Source organism: Lonchura striata, chromosome 36 (genome assembly GCF_050655825.1).
Source record: "Lonchura striata isolate lonStrDom1 chromosome 36, ASM5065582v1, whole genome shotgun sequence".
In the NCBI taxonomy this organism is placed as follows: domain Eukaryota; kingdom Metazoa; phylum Chordata; class Aves; order Passeriformes; family Estrildidae; genus Lonchura; species Lonchura striata.
Genome location: NC_140738.1, coordinates 8,228,190 through 8,244,978, shown reverse-complemented (window position 1 = coordinate 8,244,978; position 16,789 = coordinate 8,228,190). Strand labels below are relative to the sequence as shown.

Below are 16,789 nucleotides of genomic sequence, written 5' to 3'. Positions count from 1 at the left end.
TAGGGGAAGTACCAATTTTGTCCATGGGTGTCTGAAAAAAGGGACAGTTCTTTTCCATAGCAAGGAAAGCACGGAGCCCCAGTGGTTCATGGGCAGATGAGAAGCAGCCCTTGATATTCCAAGATCAGCCAGACCTGTCAAGTGGTCCCTGGGAGGCCAAGCCTGCCAGACCTGTTCCCTGTTCCCCTCATTCCATGGAGCCTCACAGTGTCCCAATGGTCCCTTGCTTCCAGGAGGCCCTGAGGTGTCACAATGCCCCCTTGGTGACACCAGGCCCTGAAGGGTCGGAATGGTCTCCACGGTTCCACAAGGCCCCACAGAGTCATGGTGGTCTCTGGGTTCCATGGAGCCCCACGGTGTCACCGTGGCCCCAAAGTGTCACAATGGACTTCATGGTTCCTCCAGGTCCTCACTGTGCCACCATGGTCTCCACAGGAAGGGAACAACCCAGCCCCAGTGCTGCAGGGGCAGATGAGCCACAGCCACCAGAGGCCAAGGGCAGCCAGATCAGATGGTGCTGGCAGATTTTGTCCTTGGATATAGGGAATTTTAGAGGTGGACCCCCAGTTTCAGACCTGGCTGCCTGGAGGTGAAGGACGGTTCTTTTCCATAGGAAGGCAAGGACGGAACACCGGTGTTTCAGGGGCAGATGAAAGGTGACCATCAGAGGCCAAGGGCAGCCAGACCTCTCTGTTCTGGTATTTTTTTTGTCTGAAAGAAACCCTTGGATATAGGGAATTTGGGAGGTGGAACCCCAATTTTGGCCATTTCTGCATTGTTAAGAAGGATGGTTCTTTTCCATAGGAAGGAAAGCCCAGAGCCCCCGTGTTGCAGGGGCAGAAGCAGAGAGAGAAGGCTCCTGGGAGGCCGGGCCAGCCAGACCTGTTTGTCCTGGCAGCTTTTGTCACTGAGAAATCCTTGGACCTAGGGAATTCTGGAGGAGGATTCCAAACTTTGGCCATGGGCATCTGGTCAAGATGGATGGTTTTTCCCATAGGAAAGAGAAGCGTGGAGCCCAGGTGTTTTGGAAGAAGATGAGAGGTGGTCACCATAGGCCAAGAGAGCCAGACCTGTCTCTCCTGGACCTTTCATTTGGGGGAAATCCTTGGATATTCAGAATTTTGAAGGTGGAACTTCAGTTCTGGCCATGGGCACCTGGGCAGGAAGAAGAGTTCTTTTCATCAGAAAGGAAAGCACAAAGCCCCAGTGTTTCAAAGGCAGATAAGAATCAGCTCTTTGGAAACCAAGGCCAGCCAGACTTGTCTCTCCTGGAAGCTTTCACCTCGGAGAAATCCATGGATATAGGGAATCCTGGAGGCGGATTCCCAACTTTGGCCATGGGTGCCTGGATGTGAAAGGTGCTTTTTTCCCATAAGAAAGAAAAGCACAGCGTCCCAGTGTTTCACAGGAAGATGAGAGGTGGCCCCTGGGTGGCCAAGCCAGCCAGGTCTGTCTGTCCTGGCAGATTTCATCTGGGAACAATCTTTGCATAGAAGCAAAGTAAGAAGAGGAATCGAAATTTTGGCCATGGGCACCTGGAAGAGAAGGACAGTTCTTTCCACAGGAAGGAGAGCACCGAGCCACAGTGCTCCAGGGGCAGATGAGCAGCAGCCCTGGACATGCCAAGGTCAGCTGGACCTGTCAGGTGGCCCCCAGGTGGCCCAGCCAGCCAGGCCTTGATGCCTTGAGAGGCCACCTAGAGCAGAGGCTGGACAGTGTTACAGGAGTAAAGTGGGGATTTATTAAAAAGGCCTTCAAAGGATTCACCTGGGCAGTACAAGGGCCTGGCTGAGGGTACATCCAGGATGGACGGCAGGTCACGCATTTTCACACTTTTGTAAGATTTGGTTCATTTCCATATTGGGGTTAATTGTCCAATTATACCTTCAGGTTATGCAGCCCCACCCTCCCAGTCTGCTCTCCTCAATTCGCTGGTGTTTTCAATTTTTGGGCCCGAAGCTGCAGCGGTGTCTATGGTTCTCGGGCAGGAAAAGGATTGTTTTGTCTGACTACACTGTAAGAGAACTTGCTGACACTCTGTATGAAGTTCAGAGTTACAGACTGATACAGCACAGAATCGGGAAAATATGGAAGCTAAAACTTAAGGCATCAGCCTGTCCCATGTTCCCTTGCTTCCATGGGGACACACAGTGTTAAAATGGCTCCTCCATGACACTCTGGGCTCCACAGTGTCACCCTGGGCCCTTGGATCCATGGGAGCTTCGCAATGGTCTCCTCTGATTCCACGAGGTCCCCACAGTGTCACAACTGATCCATGGCTCGATGAGGTTCCCCAGTGTCACCAGGGTGTCCTTGGACCTGCCTTGTCACAACTGACCCATGGCTCCATGAGGTTCCCCAGTGTCACCAGGGTGTCCTTGGACCTGCCTTGTCACAACTGACCCATGGCTCCATGAGGTTCCCCAGTGTCACCAGGGTGTCCTTGGACCTGCCTTGTCACAACTGACCCATGGTTCCATGAGGTTCCCCAGTGTCACCAGGGTGTCCTTGGACCTGCCTTGTCACAACTGACCCATGGCTCCATGAGGCTCCATGAGGTTCCCCAGTGTCACCGTGGTCGCTGTCAGAGGCTGGATGAGATCAATGTCCCCAGACACCTTGGGCTGAGCCGTCAATCAGTCACACAGATGGGACAGCGCTGACCCAGCTCTGAACACCTGAGATATCAGAAGTCCCAGCTGGGGGGAGGCCCACGAAGGCCCAGGGGCTTAAAACCAAGGAGCACAAGGCCAGCCCCTGGTATGGACTCTGCCTTCTCCTGGGGTTTGTGTCTCACCCACACTGGAGCCCCAGGAGCTGGGAGCCACATGTGTGTCTTTCTGTGGAGCTTCTGTCTTCCTGCCTCGCTCTCTTTCCTCTCCTTCTAATGCTCTTTATATGGAACAGTTTTGGGCACCTGAACAACTGCAGTGTTTAGGGGTTTCCAGGTTAAATGGGCTGAGGGAATGAAGTTACTGCTATGACAAGTGATTTAAGTTGGATTGGATTTGTATTAAATACTTTTCAAAAGTTCCTTGTTCTTTTGTACTTTGCCAGTAAAATTTTGGGGGTCCCGAATGGGCGCTGAGGGCACTTGGGGGTCCCGGAGGGTCTGGGGGACACTGCTGGGACAGATGGGGGCGGTACCGGGGTTCTGTGGAGCGCGGGGCATGACGGGCGTTGTAGTCCCGGCTTTAATGGGGCTCTATGGGGCCGCAGAGCATGACGGGAGTTGTAGGCAAAAGAAAAGATGGCGCAGGCCTTAGGCCCCGCCCCCAAGGCCGTGATCCCACGCGCTGATTGGTTGGAATCGTGATAGGCGGGAGCCTCGGCCAATGGGAGGCAGTGCGGGTGGGAACAGCCATTCAACCCCTCCAGTCCCTCCCAGCCCAGCCCAGTTCATCTCCAGTACAGCCCAGTACAGCCCCAGTGCCCCTCCAGTCCCTCCCAGTACAGCCCAGTCCCTCCCAATACACCTGAGTTCATTCCCAGGCCCTCCCAGTTCTCCCCAGTGCCATCCATATCCCGCTCCAGTGTCCCCCAGCCTTCCCCACAGTGTTCCTGCCCATTGCGGGGCAGCGGCGCAGACGGAATGTCCTGCGGCCCAAACCTCCTGCTCCTGCCACACAGCGCCAGCCTTCTCCCCTCCTCCTCCTCTCCCAGCACGGCACAAATTCCAGCTCGGAGGAGGCTTCCCCAGAGAGGGCTCTGGCTCCTGTCTCAGCCCGAGTGTCCCTGCAGAGGAACAGGGCATCTTTCAGGCACTTCCACAAGATCAGGGTTCCCATTTCATGGGGAATCTGGGATGAAAATGGCCTTTTTCAGAAAGACAAATGCAGAGGAGATGGATTAGAAATTATTTGGGAAAAGTGACCCTTCTTTCAGACAAAGTTCACCAAGTCATTGCCTGCATTTCTCCTTTTCAGATTCTTACAGTCATCTCCTGAAAGGTCCAGATTGTTCTGGTGCTTTTCATGAACTGATTGAACTCTTGATATATATCAGTGCATGAGATGTGGAAGCTTCTAAAATGAACACAGAAACAAACTCCCTCTGTTAGCCCATTTTCATCTTCTACATCACTTTCAGCTGTCCATGGGGATGTTGGAATGATTATCACACAGCTCCCCATTTCTGGCTGCAGGCTCTGGAGATTCTTTCTCTGCATTCAGTCAGGCTTGCATTCCCTGACAATTCCTGGGAGCCCATCATGGTTTCTTAGGGTAGAACAATAACAGTGAAAATCTCACCAATGGCACAACTGCCCAGCCCACAAGGAAAAGAAAGAACAAGTTGTAAAGTTCTTCAACTATTTGTCCCGCTTTTCTGCAAGAGTCGAGCTGCACACACGGTGTGGAAAGGCAAGAGAAGCTGCAGCTGGTGGCACATCTTGTGACAGAAACTGCTCAAAGCTTCCTCGTTCTCCAGCAAAGGTTCTTGGAAACAGCAAACAGGACTGTGTAGAAGATTCTAGGAAAACTGAAACAGCTTTTAAGAAATGAAATGAAAATGGAAAGAAACAATCCAAGATGTTTTTCTCTGTTTATTTTTATGCTACCCTTTTCTATCTTTCACTACTTCTCCTTCCCATTAATTGCAAATGGATCTCACTTCTAAGATCCACAACTTGGCGAATTTTAGACAGTGTAAAATACCATGAGCTACACAAAGTTTGCCTTTCCCTGTTTGTTTGTTTGTTTTGTTTTTTTTTTTGGAAATGAGTGCTGGGGACTAAGTGCAGTTCTTGGGTCAGGTACAAATTCAGCATTGAGGGAATGTGCTCCAAGAGTGTTTGACCCTCAGCAGGGACAATGAACAGCCGTGACTGAGGGGATTCCTGTGCTCCTGGGCAGGAGTCCAGGCTCTGGGTCTGGGCTGGACACGGCAAAGTTCCCGTGTTTGGACAGGCTCAGGGGCTGCCCCGGGGAGCGCGGGGCTGGGCGCGGGGGCGAGCGGGCAGCGGATACACGGACACGGGGACACACGGACACGGGGACACACGGACACGGAACACACGGACACGGGGACACACGGACATGGACACACGGACATGGGGACACATGGACACGGGGACACATGGACACAGGGACACACGGACACGGGACACACAGACACGTGGACACACGGACACGGGGACACACGGGCACGGACACATGGACACAGGGACACACGGACACGGGGACACACGGACATGGGGACACACGGACATGCACACACGGACACGGGGACACACGGACACGGAGACACATGGATACAGACACACGGACACGGGGACACACGGACATGGAGCTTCAGCTGCAGTGGCAGCGGCAGCGAAAGCAGCGAAAGCAGCGAAAGCAGCGAAAGCATCTGGCACTGGGGCGAGCTGGTGAGTGAGCGGGGCCAGCGGCAGAAGCCGGGCCGTGCCGGGCGGGGATGAGCCGGGGCCCGGCAGGGTGGGAGCTGCCAGGACGCCTGGAGGGAGAGCGGGCGTGGGGCCAGCGCAGGGCGCAGAGCATCCCGGGCTGGCTGAGGGGTTCCCGACCCCCGGCACGGCATCAGCCCCACTGACGGCATCGTGCTCCTCCCGCAGCCCCACGGCACCAGCGCAGCCCTGGAGATCGCGCTGCTGGACAAGGTCTCCTCTGGCTGTGCTGGTGGCATTCAGCTCCTGGAGTGGCTTCAGCTCCCCGACAGCTTTGTGCTGGTGCTGGAGCATCCGGAGCGGTGCCAGGACCTGTCGGGTTTCCTGGCGGAGCGGGGGTTCCTGCCGGAGGAGGAGGCGCGGGGGCTGCTCCTCCAGGTGCTGGAGGCCGTGCGGCGCTGCCCCAGCTGCGGGGTCCTGCACAGGGACATCAAACCAGGGAACATCCTGCTCGACCTGGCCACCGGGCAGCTGACACTGATCGACTTTGGCTGTGGCACTTTCCTCCAAGACACAGCCTACACCCAGTTTGCAGGTGAGCCCTGCCAGGGGATGCTCCTGGGCATCTCATGGCCCAGCCAAGGTGCAGCACCGGGGCTTCCCCTATTGCAGCCGGGATGGGATTAATGCTGGAGCCAGGTTGATTTGAGTGGGGGTGTGAGGGGGTCCAGCTCCCATCCCTTCTGACAGCCTTCAGCACCCACTGTGCCCTGGGCTGGGGCTGGAGCTGGGGCAGCCAGCCCTCTGGCACACCAGTGCAGTCCCCTGTGCAGGGAGCCCCAGCCCCAGAGCACAGCACTCAGCAGTGCAGTCGGGGCTGGAGCAGCTGCCCTGCAGCCCTGGCCTGGCTCTTTGTGGCAGGGAATGCTCCCTGTTTGCAGCTGTCCCTGCAGGATGGCCCCAGGGCAGAGCCCAGCTGGGCTCCCACTGCAGCCCCTGAAGCTTGGGGCAGACAGTGGTCCCAGAGCTGAGGTTCACGGGGAGCTCCCGGAGCTGTGCCTCTCACTCTGTTGCCGTGTCACCGTGCAGGCTGGCTTGTACGGGGTGAATGTACCAGCCCTGCTTTGACTGACAGGGGCCGGGCCCATCACATCTCTCCCAAGGCTGCAGGCATTGCCCAGGCCAGAATCTGAAGGGGCACAGAGATCAGAGCAGTGAAATCATCCAGACCGGGTTTTCAAAGGCCCTTTAGAAGGAAGGGCTTGAGAATAAACGTTCTCTGTTTGCCACATGAACATCGGGGAGAGTGGTCTCTTTGGCTCCAACCCACTTTCCTCCCTGAGCCAACGTTACCCACCCCCTCACACGTCCCCCTCGTGCCTTCCCACTGCCTTGTCCTGTCAGGACTCCCACAGCCCCTCATCCCTTCGTGGCCCCGTCCCCTCAGGGTCTCCCCAGCCCGGCCAGCCTGCCCGGCAGCAGCGCCGCAGCCCCACAGGAGCTCCAGAGGAGCCCCACCAAGAGGCACCTGGGAGCCCTCAGCAATCCAGCCAGCAACACACGGGCAGGAGGACACGGATGGCGCTTCCTGCCTGGGACAGGGCTTGTGGCCATCTCCAGGCACCGCTCTCACAGTGATCCCCACAGCTCCAGCCCCTGCCCATCTACTCTGTGGGCAGCACAAAGGCTTCATCAGAGCCACCAAAGGCCAAGGGGCTTCTGGCCATTTTCCCTGCAACCCTGCATGCCTTGGCAGCTTGCTGAGCCCAGGAACCCTTTTCTCCCTCTTCCCCTCAGCCCTGCAGAGCCTGGGCAGCCAAAGAAAGATCCTGGGAGTCTGACTATAGCAACACATCCTATATTTATACGCTAAAGAAAAACAAAAATAAAGAAAAGAACAATCTTAAAGAAATGAAACATTCCTGCTGGCTGGGGTGGCTCCAGCAGACAGAGCCTCTGGAATCAACTCTCTGCAGAGCTCCAGCAGCGCAGCCAGCCGAGCCCCGACAGACGAGGCCGTCTCCTCCATGCCCTGCAGAGCCGATCACGCAGGTTGTCAAAGGTGGAATATGGAGCACTCTCTGCTTCCTGGAGGATATACAATGCTTGAACTGCCAGGCTTGCCACGGTGACGCTGTTGTCATTTTCCAAGCCTTCAAGGGCTGAAAGAGAGAGGAACAGAGCCATGGTCAGTTCCCACATCTGAGGGGACCCGAGGGGACTCTGTGCCAGGGCCATCCCAGCCGGCTCTGGCCATGGCCAGAGGGACCAGGGACCAGCTGGATCAGCCCGAAGCTGCTGGCCACGAATCCCCCAGGTGCCCTGAAAGCTCTGTGTGCTCTGCCCACGCCGGCCCTGGTCCGCACAGGGAGCAGAGCCCTCCACAACCGGGGCAGGGCTCGCAGCTCCCCTGGCAGCCCCCGCTGGCAGCCCGCTGCCCTCACTCACCCTCAGAGAGGAGCTGGAGCTCTTCCTTCCTCCCCCTCAGGTGCCGCCCGGCCGTCCCTGGGAACACAGAGCCTGTCAGGCCCAGGGCACAGCTCCCTGCCAGCGGCGCCGCCAGCCCTGTGCCCACACGCCCTCCTGGCCCGGCTCGTGGCTCACCCATGAACCTGACGGCCGCCTCTCGCAGGGGCTCCTGTGGGCTCTGCAGGTAGGGCAGGGCCCGGCGCAGGTGCTCGGCCACGCTGCTGCTGTCCTCTGCCAGCTGGAGAGAGCGACAGGAGGGAAGGGTTGGCCCCGCAGCCCCCCGGGCCGGGGCTCCATGGGCACCCGGCTGGGGCCGCAGGAGCCTGGAGCAGAGCCCGCGCGGCCTCGGGCTGCAGCAGCGGGCAGGGGCACAGCTGCCAGCCCGCACACCGAGCACCGCGCTCAGGGGCTGCTCCAGGCTGGGGCTGCGGCTTCCCGGCCCTCCTTACCAGGCACTCGGGGAACTGCCACAGCTTCTGGTTCTGAACCATCTGTCCAAGATCCCTCCTCTTCAGGAACTCGGCCGCACAGAGCAGCGTTTCCTGAGAAGCCTGGAGAGCAGCAGAGACGCGGAGATGGCCCCACAGTCCAGGGCGCAGGACCCCGTCCCTGTGCCAAGGCCAGCAGGAGCTGCAGCCTGCGAGGCGCCAGGGCAGGGCCAGCCCAGCCCCTGCCAGGGGCCAGCGGCAGCTGCCGAGTCCTCACCTCTGCCACTCGCTGGTTCTCATCATGGCAGTGCATGGAGAGTGGCAGCAGGCTCTGGCGCACGTGTGCCTTCATGACCTTTCTCTCCTCTTCCGGAAAAAAATCCAGCATCTCCTTGAAGACAAACAGGGAGCACAACTGCACCTGGCTGTCCTCCTGTAGGAAAGGAAGGAAGAAAGACCTCAGCGTCAGCTGCTTCAGGCCCACCTGGGCACAGCCTGTGAGTGCACAGGGCACAAAGTGTGCGGGCAGCACCCGCTGGCCGTGGCTGGAGGCGCAGACCCTTACATTGTCAAAGAGTGGCAGGAGTGCCTCAGCCAGCTGCAGGGCGATGGTGCTGGTTATTGGGGCACCATTGCAGAAAAATAAAGCTCTGAGGAGAACCGTGGTCATCCTGAGCATGGTGCTGTCATCTTCCTTCAGGAGTTCCACGAGCCTCTCATGCAGGCTCCACATCCTTATGGCCATCTATTTGTGGAACACAAGTGTGTGAAACACCATCCTGCTGCCACAGGGCCCAGGGGCCACAGGCCTGTGCCAAAGCCCTGGGGCAGCTGCAGCAGGAGGCAGGAGAGCTGGCAGCAGCTGCCCCAGTGCCCCAAGGCCAGCCAAGCCCCAGGGACTGCCTTCCCCAGCCCCACGCTGGCAGCACGGCTTCAGCCCCTGCGCTCTTCTCACCGAGACACTGGTGGTGCCGAGCGCCACGAGGCCTCGGAGTGCCAAGCGACGCCTCCCCCTGCACTCGCCCTGCAGGTGCTTGGACAGGAACTGCAGGACGCTGTCCCGGCACTCACTCAAGTTCAGGTGCTCCAGGATCTGAAAGGCACAGGCCGGTGACGGGGGAGCGGCCGGCAGGAGCCCAGAACCGCCCAGGGCCGGACCCGGGAAACAGCACAGGGCGCGGGCTCCGTCCCAGGCACTGCGGCCAAGAGAGGGCAGAGAGCCGGGAGGCAGCTCAGCGAGGCAGCGCCGGCCTTCAGGCTCACCTCCACAAGGAACGCCAGGGCGGCCAAATCCCGGCACGGCGTGTCCTTGCTGAGCAGCCTGAGCAGGTGGAACGCAATCCTGGAACACGCGGCTTCGGATGCGCGGTGCATTTCTCTGACAGGAGGAAACACGAGTCAAAGCCCTGAGCCAGCGGGGGCAAACCTCTCCCAGGACTGCCTCACAGAGCTCTGGCCTTTCTCCACCACCCTGCAAGGGGCAGCTGAGCCCTCTGGGAGGTTGCTGCTCTTGGGCACGCTCCTCTCCCAGCCTTTTGCAGCCTCCTTGGCCGTCCCTTGGTGACAAGGCCTTCTGGCCCACGGCCACAGGGACTGTGTGGGGCACCTCGGGCACAGGGCACACATGCCGGGGACAGCTGGGGAGCAGGGGGTCTCACCTGGCCAGCACGCCCACAGCACAGTGGTGGGTGTCAGCACAGAGCAGGGTGTCCCAGCCACGCTTGTCTTCCATGGCCACCACCACATCCTCATAGTGCAGTCGGCAGAGCAGGGCCTTCAGGGTCTGCTCTGTAAAGCTGTGCACAGAGCAAAGCTGAGGTTACACTGGGAGCACTGGCCCCTGCCCTGGGCACATGGCAGGGACAGGAGGACTGGCATGGAGCACCTGCTGGGGCTGGTGGCAAGGCCGTGTTGCTGCTGGCATCCCTTCCAGAAGGTATCGACCTCCTCTGGCACATCCAGAGTGCTGAAGAGCACTTGGAAGAGCAGATGCACAAAGAGGCCGGGGAAATTCACGGTCACTACATGTGGCACACAGGGCAGCTGGAGGATCTTCCACATCACCACGGTTGCCTGCAAAGGACAGAGCAGCCTGAGACAGCGCTCAGTGCCGAGGTGTCCGTGTGGCAGGGCCCGAGCACAGGAGGGAGATGCCCGGAGAGACACAGGGGGAGCACCGGGCCTGGTGGCCCTGGAGCTGCCCCGAGGCCAGGTTTCAGCCCAGCGCCTGAGGCAGGGAGACGCCGTGGGGGAGGGAGGATGGAGAGCTGTTGGAGAGGTGGCCTTGGGGCCAGCAAAGGCAGAAACTCACAGCCAGGGCAAGGACAGCCGTGTGGTCCCCATCGGAGGTGCACGTGCTGTGCTCTGGCCAGCTCCCCAGCACATCGAGGAGCACGAGCATGGCCGGCTCTGCAGTCCTCAGCGAGCACATGATGCTCTTCCACATGGCCAGAGCAGCTCTGTGGGGTCAGAACTCTGTCTCAGAGGAGTCTGGGAAACAGCAGCGTGGCCTGGGTGGCAGCGGGGAGCTGAGCTGCTCTGCCAGCCCTGCCTCTGCCCACTGCCCCTCACTGGCAGCACGCAGGCAGCCCAGCCCTGTGGGCACTGGCCCCTGAGGGGCAGGGGGGAAGCATGGCAGCCCTGGCAGGGGCCAGGGCTGGCAAAGGGAGCAGCCAGAGGGCCCTGGAATTCTCTGTGTCAGACACATGGGACAGGCTGTGCAGGGGGAAGGGCTGCTGAGCCCTGAGCCCTCTGGGCAGGTGGGCCCCGTACCTGTCACACAATGGGGCCACACGCAGGAGAGCCATCACCACGTCAGAGGGCTGTGCCTCTGTCAGATCCAGAAGGGGCCTGTACAGATTGTATTCAGGAAACTCATTGGCCACGAGCCACTGGTGGATGAACCTCACCATGGCCGGCACCTGGAAAAGGCAGGGGAGACTTGGAAAGCTGCCAGAGGAAGGAATGTGCCCAGCTGCCCCAGAGAAGTGCTTCCCTTGCCACCACACTGCCATGGCCTCAAAGGCTTCCAGGGAGCAGCAGGTGTGGCTTGGGAGGCCAAGCAATTGCTGGGAGGAGAATAGCCAGGCCACAGGCTGCTTACTTGCTTTGGGCTGGAAGGACCCTCCTCCACAAGCATATCCAGCAGGGCAGCGCTGGTCTTGGTTTTGAAGATGGGAGAGTAGACTCTGAACACGGTGCCCATGGCGCTGCTCTCTTCCTCCCGAATCTTCTTCATGAATTTGCAAACCATCTGCAGCAGAAGGGCAAGAAGCCCGGGATGCTGCATGGAGTGCTCCGAGCACAGTGCTGGGCTGAGCAGTGCCAGCAGGCCCAGCCCAGGTGGGGATGGCTGCAGGTACCTGCGCTGTTCTGCGGAAGCGGCCACGGGTGCGTTCCTGCTCTCGTGTGCGCTGCACGGCTGCACCTGGCAAAGAGCGAGCGCAGCCCGAGCTGAGGGGCTGCGGGAGAGGCCGGAGAACACAGCCCAGCCCTGCGCTGCCCAGGCAGGGACAGCCCCACGACGGCCCAGGGCACGGAGCACGGCTGTGGGGTGTCTGGCCGGCCCCTATTCCATCCTGTCCATGGGCATGGCCCCAGGGGATGGCATGGCATGGCATGGCATGGCATGGCATGGCATGGCATGGCATGGCATGGCATGGCATGGCATGGCATGGCATGGCATGGGGCCAAGCTGGCTGCAGGCACCAGCCCTGTGGCCCAGCTCTGCCACTCACCCTTCTGCCGTGGCTGGAACTGCTCCAGCTCTTCAGGCTGCTGTGCTGCGGCAGCTCCAGGGCCTTCTTTCTCCTCCTTCCCCCAGGCCAGCTTGGGCACGCTCGCAGGTCTGTGCTCTACATCACTGCCTGGATTCATGGCTGCTTGCAGAAGGTGAAAAGGAAAAGGTCCAAGTCAGCAAGTGCTGCAGTCGTGCCTTGAGGGCACCTGCAAGAGTGAAGACTTGGGAAGGCTACAGGACGGCAAGTCCTGCACTCTGGTCCTGGGGGCTCCAGCCACAAGGACAGGAGACTCCTGACAAGGACAGTGAAAAGCAAATGCCACAGTCTGCCCTCGAGGGCAGCTGCAGAAGAGATGCCTCGGGAAGGCCAGGGGTCACCAAGTGCTCTGGTCTGGCCACGAGCTCACCTGCAGGAGTAATACCTCTGGAAAGCTCTGGGTCAGCAAGGAACGAGTGGCTGTGCGAGGGCTCCTCACAGCACCGCTCTCTCGCGTCCTCTCTCGTCGTGTGCACCGAGCACTGTGGAGTGTAACTGTAACTTGTAACTGCCAACACCTCTGCCAGAGCGTGTCACCAAGGGCCCTTGGAATCCCTGCCCCGTTCCATTCCACGGTGACCATGCTGCACCGTGTCACCAAGGGCCCTTGGAATCCCTGTCCCGTTCCATTCCACGGTGACCATGCTGCACCGTGTCACCAAGGGCCCTTGGAATCCCTGTCCCGTTCCATTCCACGGTGACCATGCTGCACCGTGTCACCAAGGGCCCTTGCACGCACTGCCACCTGCCCTGGGGCCAGCCCCCAGCCCCCCAGAGTGGCCCAGGGTGGAAGGAATGCCTTGCCCCAGGTGTGTCAGACAGCCCAACAGGATCTTTAGGAAGGGCTCAGCCCATCAGCAAACGCTGCCCTGCTCTGCGGGCTCAGAGCAGCAGGAGCCCCCGCAGCTGCCGACGCAGCCGCGGCGGGAAGGGCACGGGGCCTCCACAGAAGCTGGCACGGCCTCCTCGGGACACGTCCCACATGGTGGCCATCCTGAGCACGGCCATGGGACACAGACCAGGAACGTGTGGGCCAGGGCAGGAATGCTGCTCTGAGCCCTGGGGCCCGGGCAGCGCTGACAGCAGCAGGTGAGGCACAGTCCCCGCCCAAGCAGAGTTCCCCCTGTCAATCATGGTAACACCTCACCGTTCTTTTCTGTATAAAATTCTGTGTATTGTTCTCTGTCACCCATCTGCAAGGGCCCTTTGCAAACATGGGGACAGAGGACAGTGTGCATCTAATTTACACTGGAGCTGCAGCATTCCCCTCCAGGAACTGTTAGGGGAGAACTCAGGCCACAGGCATAATGATTCTTGGTTACAAATTCAACTTATGTCTAAGAGCAGAAAGTTATTTAACCCTGAGCCCATTTAACCCTTACAGAAAAACCCAATTTTAAAAAAACAACTTTTCAGCACTTGATCCTTCAGTGAAAAACCCAACTCCCACAAAACAGCCTGTAAACAGAAAAACTGTTTGTAAACTTGAGAAATAATTTGTAAACAAATCAAATCCTTCTATGAATTGTCCATTAGGCAGGTGATCATTTGTAATGCTGTCTGTGGTTTCCAGTGTCCATATTTTAGGCAGCTGTATCGTACTGTTGTAGGATTTATTGTAAAACATGAGAACAGACTCAGAGGGGAGGAGGGTGTACCCTCAATCCAACCCCTTTCCCCTTTTTTCTTTGTATAATAAATAATAACAGGAACAGAACATGGATTTTGAATACTATTAACTTATGCAAAGTTTCATCCAGGTTTACTGATAACATTTTTCTTTACCAGCCAGGTTCAGGGTGAAGAACTTGATTGGGAGATGTTTTGATCAGGGCAAGGAACTTGGTGGGGAGACATTTTCTGTATTTATATTTTATCTAGTGCAAACCATATACTTTTTTCTCTTTGTTAGAAGTTAGAAATTTTGTTATTGACTTTAATAGCTGACTTTTAAAATGATGACAAATGGCAGAATTCAGTGAAAAAACTTTACAACTGCAATTTGCTTATGAAAAATCCAAGCTCTGTGTATACCTCAGTGGATATTCTTTGAATCATACCAGTTTATCTTGAAGCAATGCAAGAATAATTACTCGAATATTAAGAAAAGACATGTTAATTCACATACTAGGACTTCTTTAAGACAATGATTTACTAAAATATGAATATCAATCTAATATCGATATCCAACTGAGACAGACAAAATCTCTCTAAGAGTTTAAAGTTAGAAAGTGTATGTTTATTGAGACAGCCGGGCATTACGTGGGATAATTCCCTAATGCACACTGCAAAAATCACAGGTATTACAAAGCTTTTTTATTTACAGAAGTCTTGAATACACAAAATATGAATGCATATTCATATCCCTGTCACTTCCTCTGATCCGCTTCACATGCTAATTGGCAAAAAGGCAATTAAGCATGTGTGGTTCTGTTCCCTGAAATGACTCAGGGGTCCATTTTGGGGAGGGATCTCCAAAATGAAGAAGTAAAATAAGTCTTCCTCGTTCTGACCTTTCTGCCTTTCGCATGCACACATGACAAATGAATCCATGCCGTTTTCCTGTGCTTAATGGATTCCTAAAGAATGGGAAGTCTGCAACTTTTTTTATCATCTTCACTTTTGGCCCTGGCCCACACTTGGAAGGAGTCAGATAAACCCGTGTGGGCATTTCCCTTCCCAAGGGGCTCCTGGGGAGACAAAGGAGACAAGAAGGATTCCCCATCTCATGACATTCCCTTTTTTCCTTCAGTAGCTCTATTGCAGTCACTGCATACAAGAGTTTACTTGATCCCTTTGGTGCCAGGGAGCACCCAGAACTTGAACCTTACTGGATCCAGCCCTGTCTGCCTATCACAGAGGGAAAAGATAAAGAACCTGGGTGGGGGTTGAGCCAAAATGGCATTTTGCCACTTCTGATCTGCTCCCAGCTTTTGCAGCAGGGCAACAACCCCATCTCTGCAAACCACTCCCTTTTGCAAGGCACACGTGGACCTCGCTGGTAGCTCAGGGCTCCTGAAGGGGCTGCTGCAGTTGGCAACTGGAGCTGTTGTTGAACTTTTCACATTGCTAACCCCCCCCTGCCAAATGCCATCAAGTGGCTGAGGAAGGACACAAAAATATTACCCTGGAGGAAGTGGGGCCAAAAGCTTGGAAAAGGATGAAAGAAATGTTCTGATGATGACAATGTCAAAAAACCACAATTTATTTTTGATAGCAAATGAATACCCACAGCCCTCCAGCCCTCCCAGACTGGCAGCCGAGTGGGGCCGTTTCCATGGCATGAGGAGCTGGCAGCCTGCAGAGAGAAACCAGAGAGCCACGGTCAGTCACAGAAGGCTCCTGTGCCCCTGTCCCACCACGGCCTGTGCCTGGGCCAGGCTGCTGTGTGCTCAGAGCCCAAACCTCCTGACCCATTCTCCGTTTTTAGAGAAGGGCAGAGTGGTAAGCCACATTCCATCTCCTCTGCTGAAGCACAGCCCAGCAGCCTCCTCAGAAGCTTCCAGGGCGGAATGCCCGTGTGCCTGGTTTCCTGGCTCCCCGGCAGACCAGGGGTTAAACGTTGGGTGTCTCCTGGATTGTCCCCGGAAAGAGCCCATCTCTGCACCGAGCTACCTTTTTTCATTTGGAAATTAGGTCTTTCTTTCTCTGCCATCTATGGTTTCTCCAGCCCGGGATGCAACCACCGGTCATTTAAAACTTTAAGAATCTTTTTGTACAAGCACAACTGACTTGATGTATATTTTACATAAGCACGAATTATTCCATAACATATATTACAATGGGGCTGCAGAGATACCCCTGCAGGTCCATGGGGATGCGGAGATCCCCTGCAGATCCATGGGGATGCAGAGATCCCCTGCAGATCCATGGGGATGCAGAGATCTCCTGCAGGTCCCTGGGGATGCGGAGATCCCCCTGCAGGTCCATGGGGAGGCAGAGATCCCCTGCAGGTCCAGGGGGATGCAGGGATCCCCCTGCAGGTCCATGGGGATGCAGAGATCCCCTGCAGCCCCTGGAGGAGCCGGGCTGGAGCTCGGCGATGCCTGAGAGGAGGCTGTGAGCCCGCGGGCAGAGGGGCCCCGCTGGAGCAGCCTGTCCTGGCAGGACTGAGCCCGTGGCACAGTGACCCACGCTGCAGCACTCGGAGGGGGCTGTGCCCAGGGGATGGACTCCGCTCCGAGAAGTTCCTGGAGAAGTCTCGGCCGGGAGAGAGCGCAGGGTGCAGCAGGGAACGACTCCTGTCCCTGAGCAGAGGGAGAAGCCCCGGGGGATGAGCTGAGCATGGCCCCATTCCCTGTCTCCTGCCCTGCCGGGGGAGGAGGTGCAGCTGGGAGCAGGGAGGCGTGGGGAAAGCTGCATTTAAGGCTCTGCACTGACTTCTCCTTCTCCTGCTCCGAGTCTTTGGAGTTTTCTGACAGAAATCTCTCCCCTGCCCCACCCACCCACAGGGCTTCGGGCGGGTTTCCCTTTTTGGGGGAAATCAAAGAAAAGCACTGATGCACTAACGAGGGGCAGAAGAAGTGAGGCTCCTGGGATTCCCGCAGAGGCGGAGGCACGGGAGGCGCAGGGCCGGGAAAGCCGTGGCGGGAGGCGCGGAGAAGTTTGTTTGTGTGGGCAGCTCAATCCCGGCTCGGCCCGGGCCCGTGCCGGGGCTGTTCCTCATCTCCGGCTTTCCCCTCACGCAGCCCGGGGGCGCCGAGAGCGCGGGGCGAGGCGGGGCCGTGCGCAGAGCCCGCCCCGAGCTCGCTGCCATTGGCCGCCGGTGCCGT

The 16,789-nt window shown here is 57.5% G+C and overlaps 1 protein-coding gene across 1 annotated transcript in view; it reads right to left on the bottom strand.

The window, feature by feature from the left end:
- The window catches only part of LOC144248430 (uncharacterized), a 402,567-nt gene that overhangs the window by 293,382 nt on the left and 92,396 nt on the right, over nt 1–16,789 (bottom strand). The window lies entirely within an intron of this gene.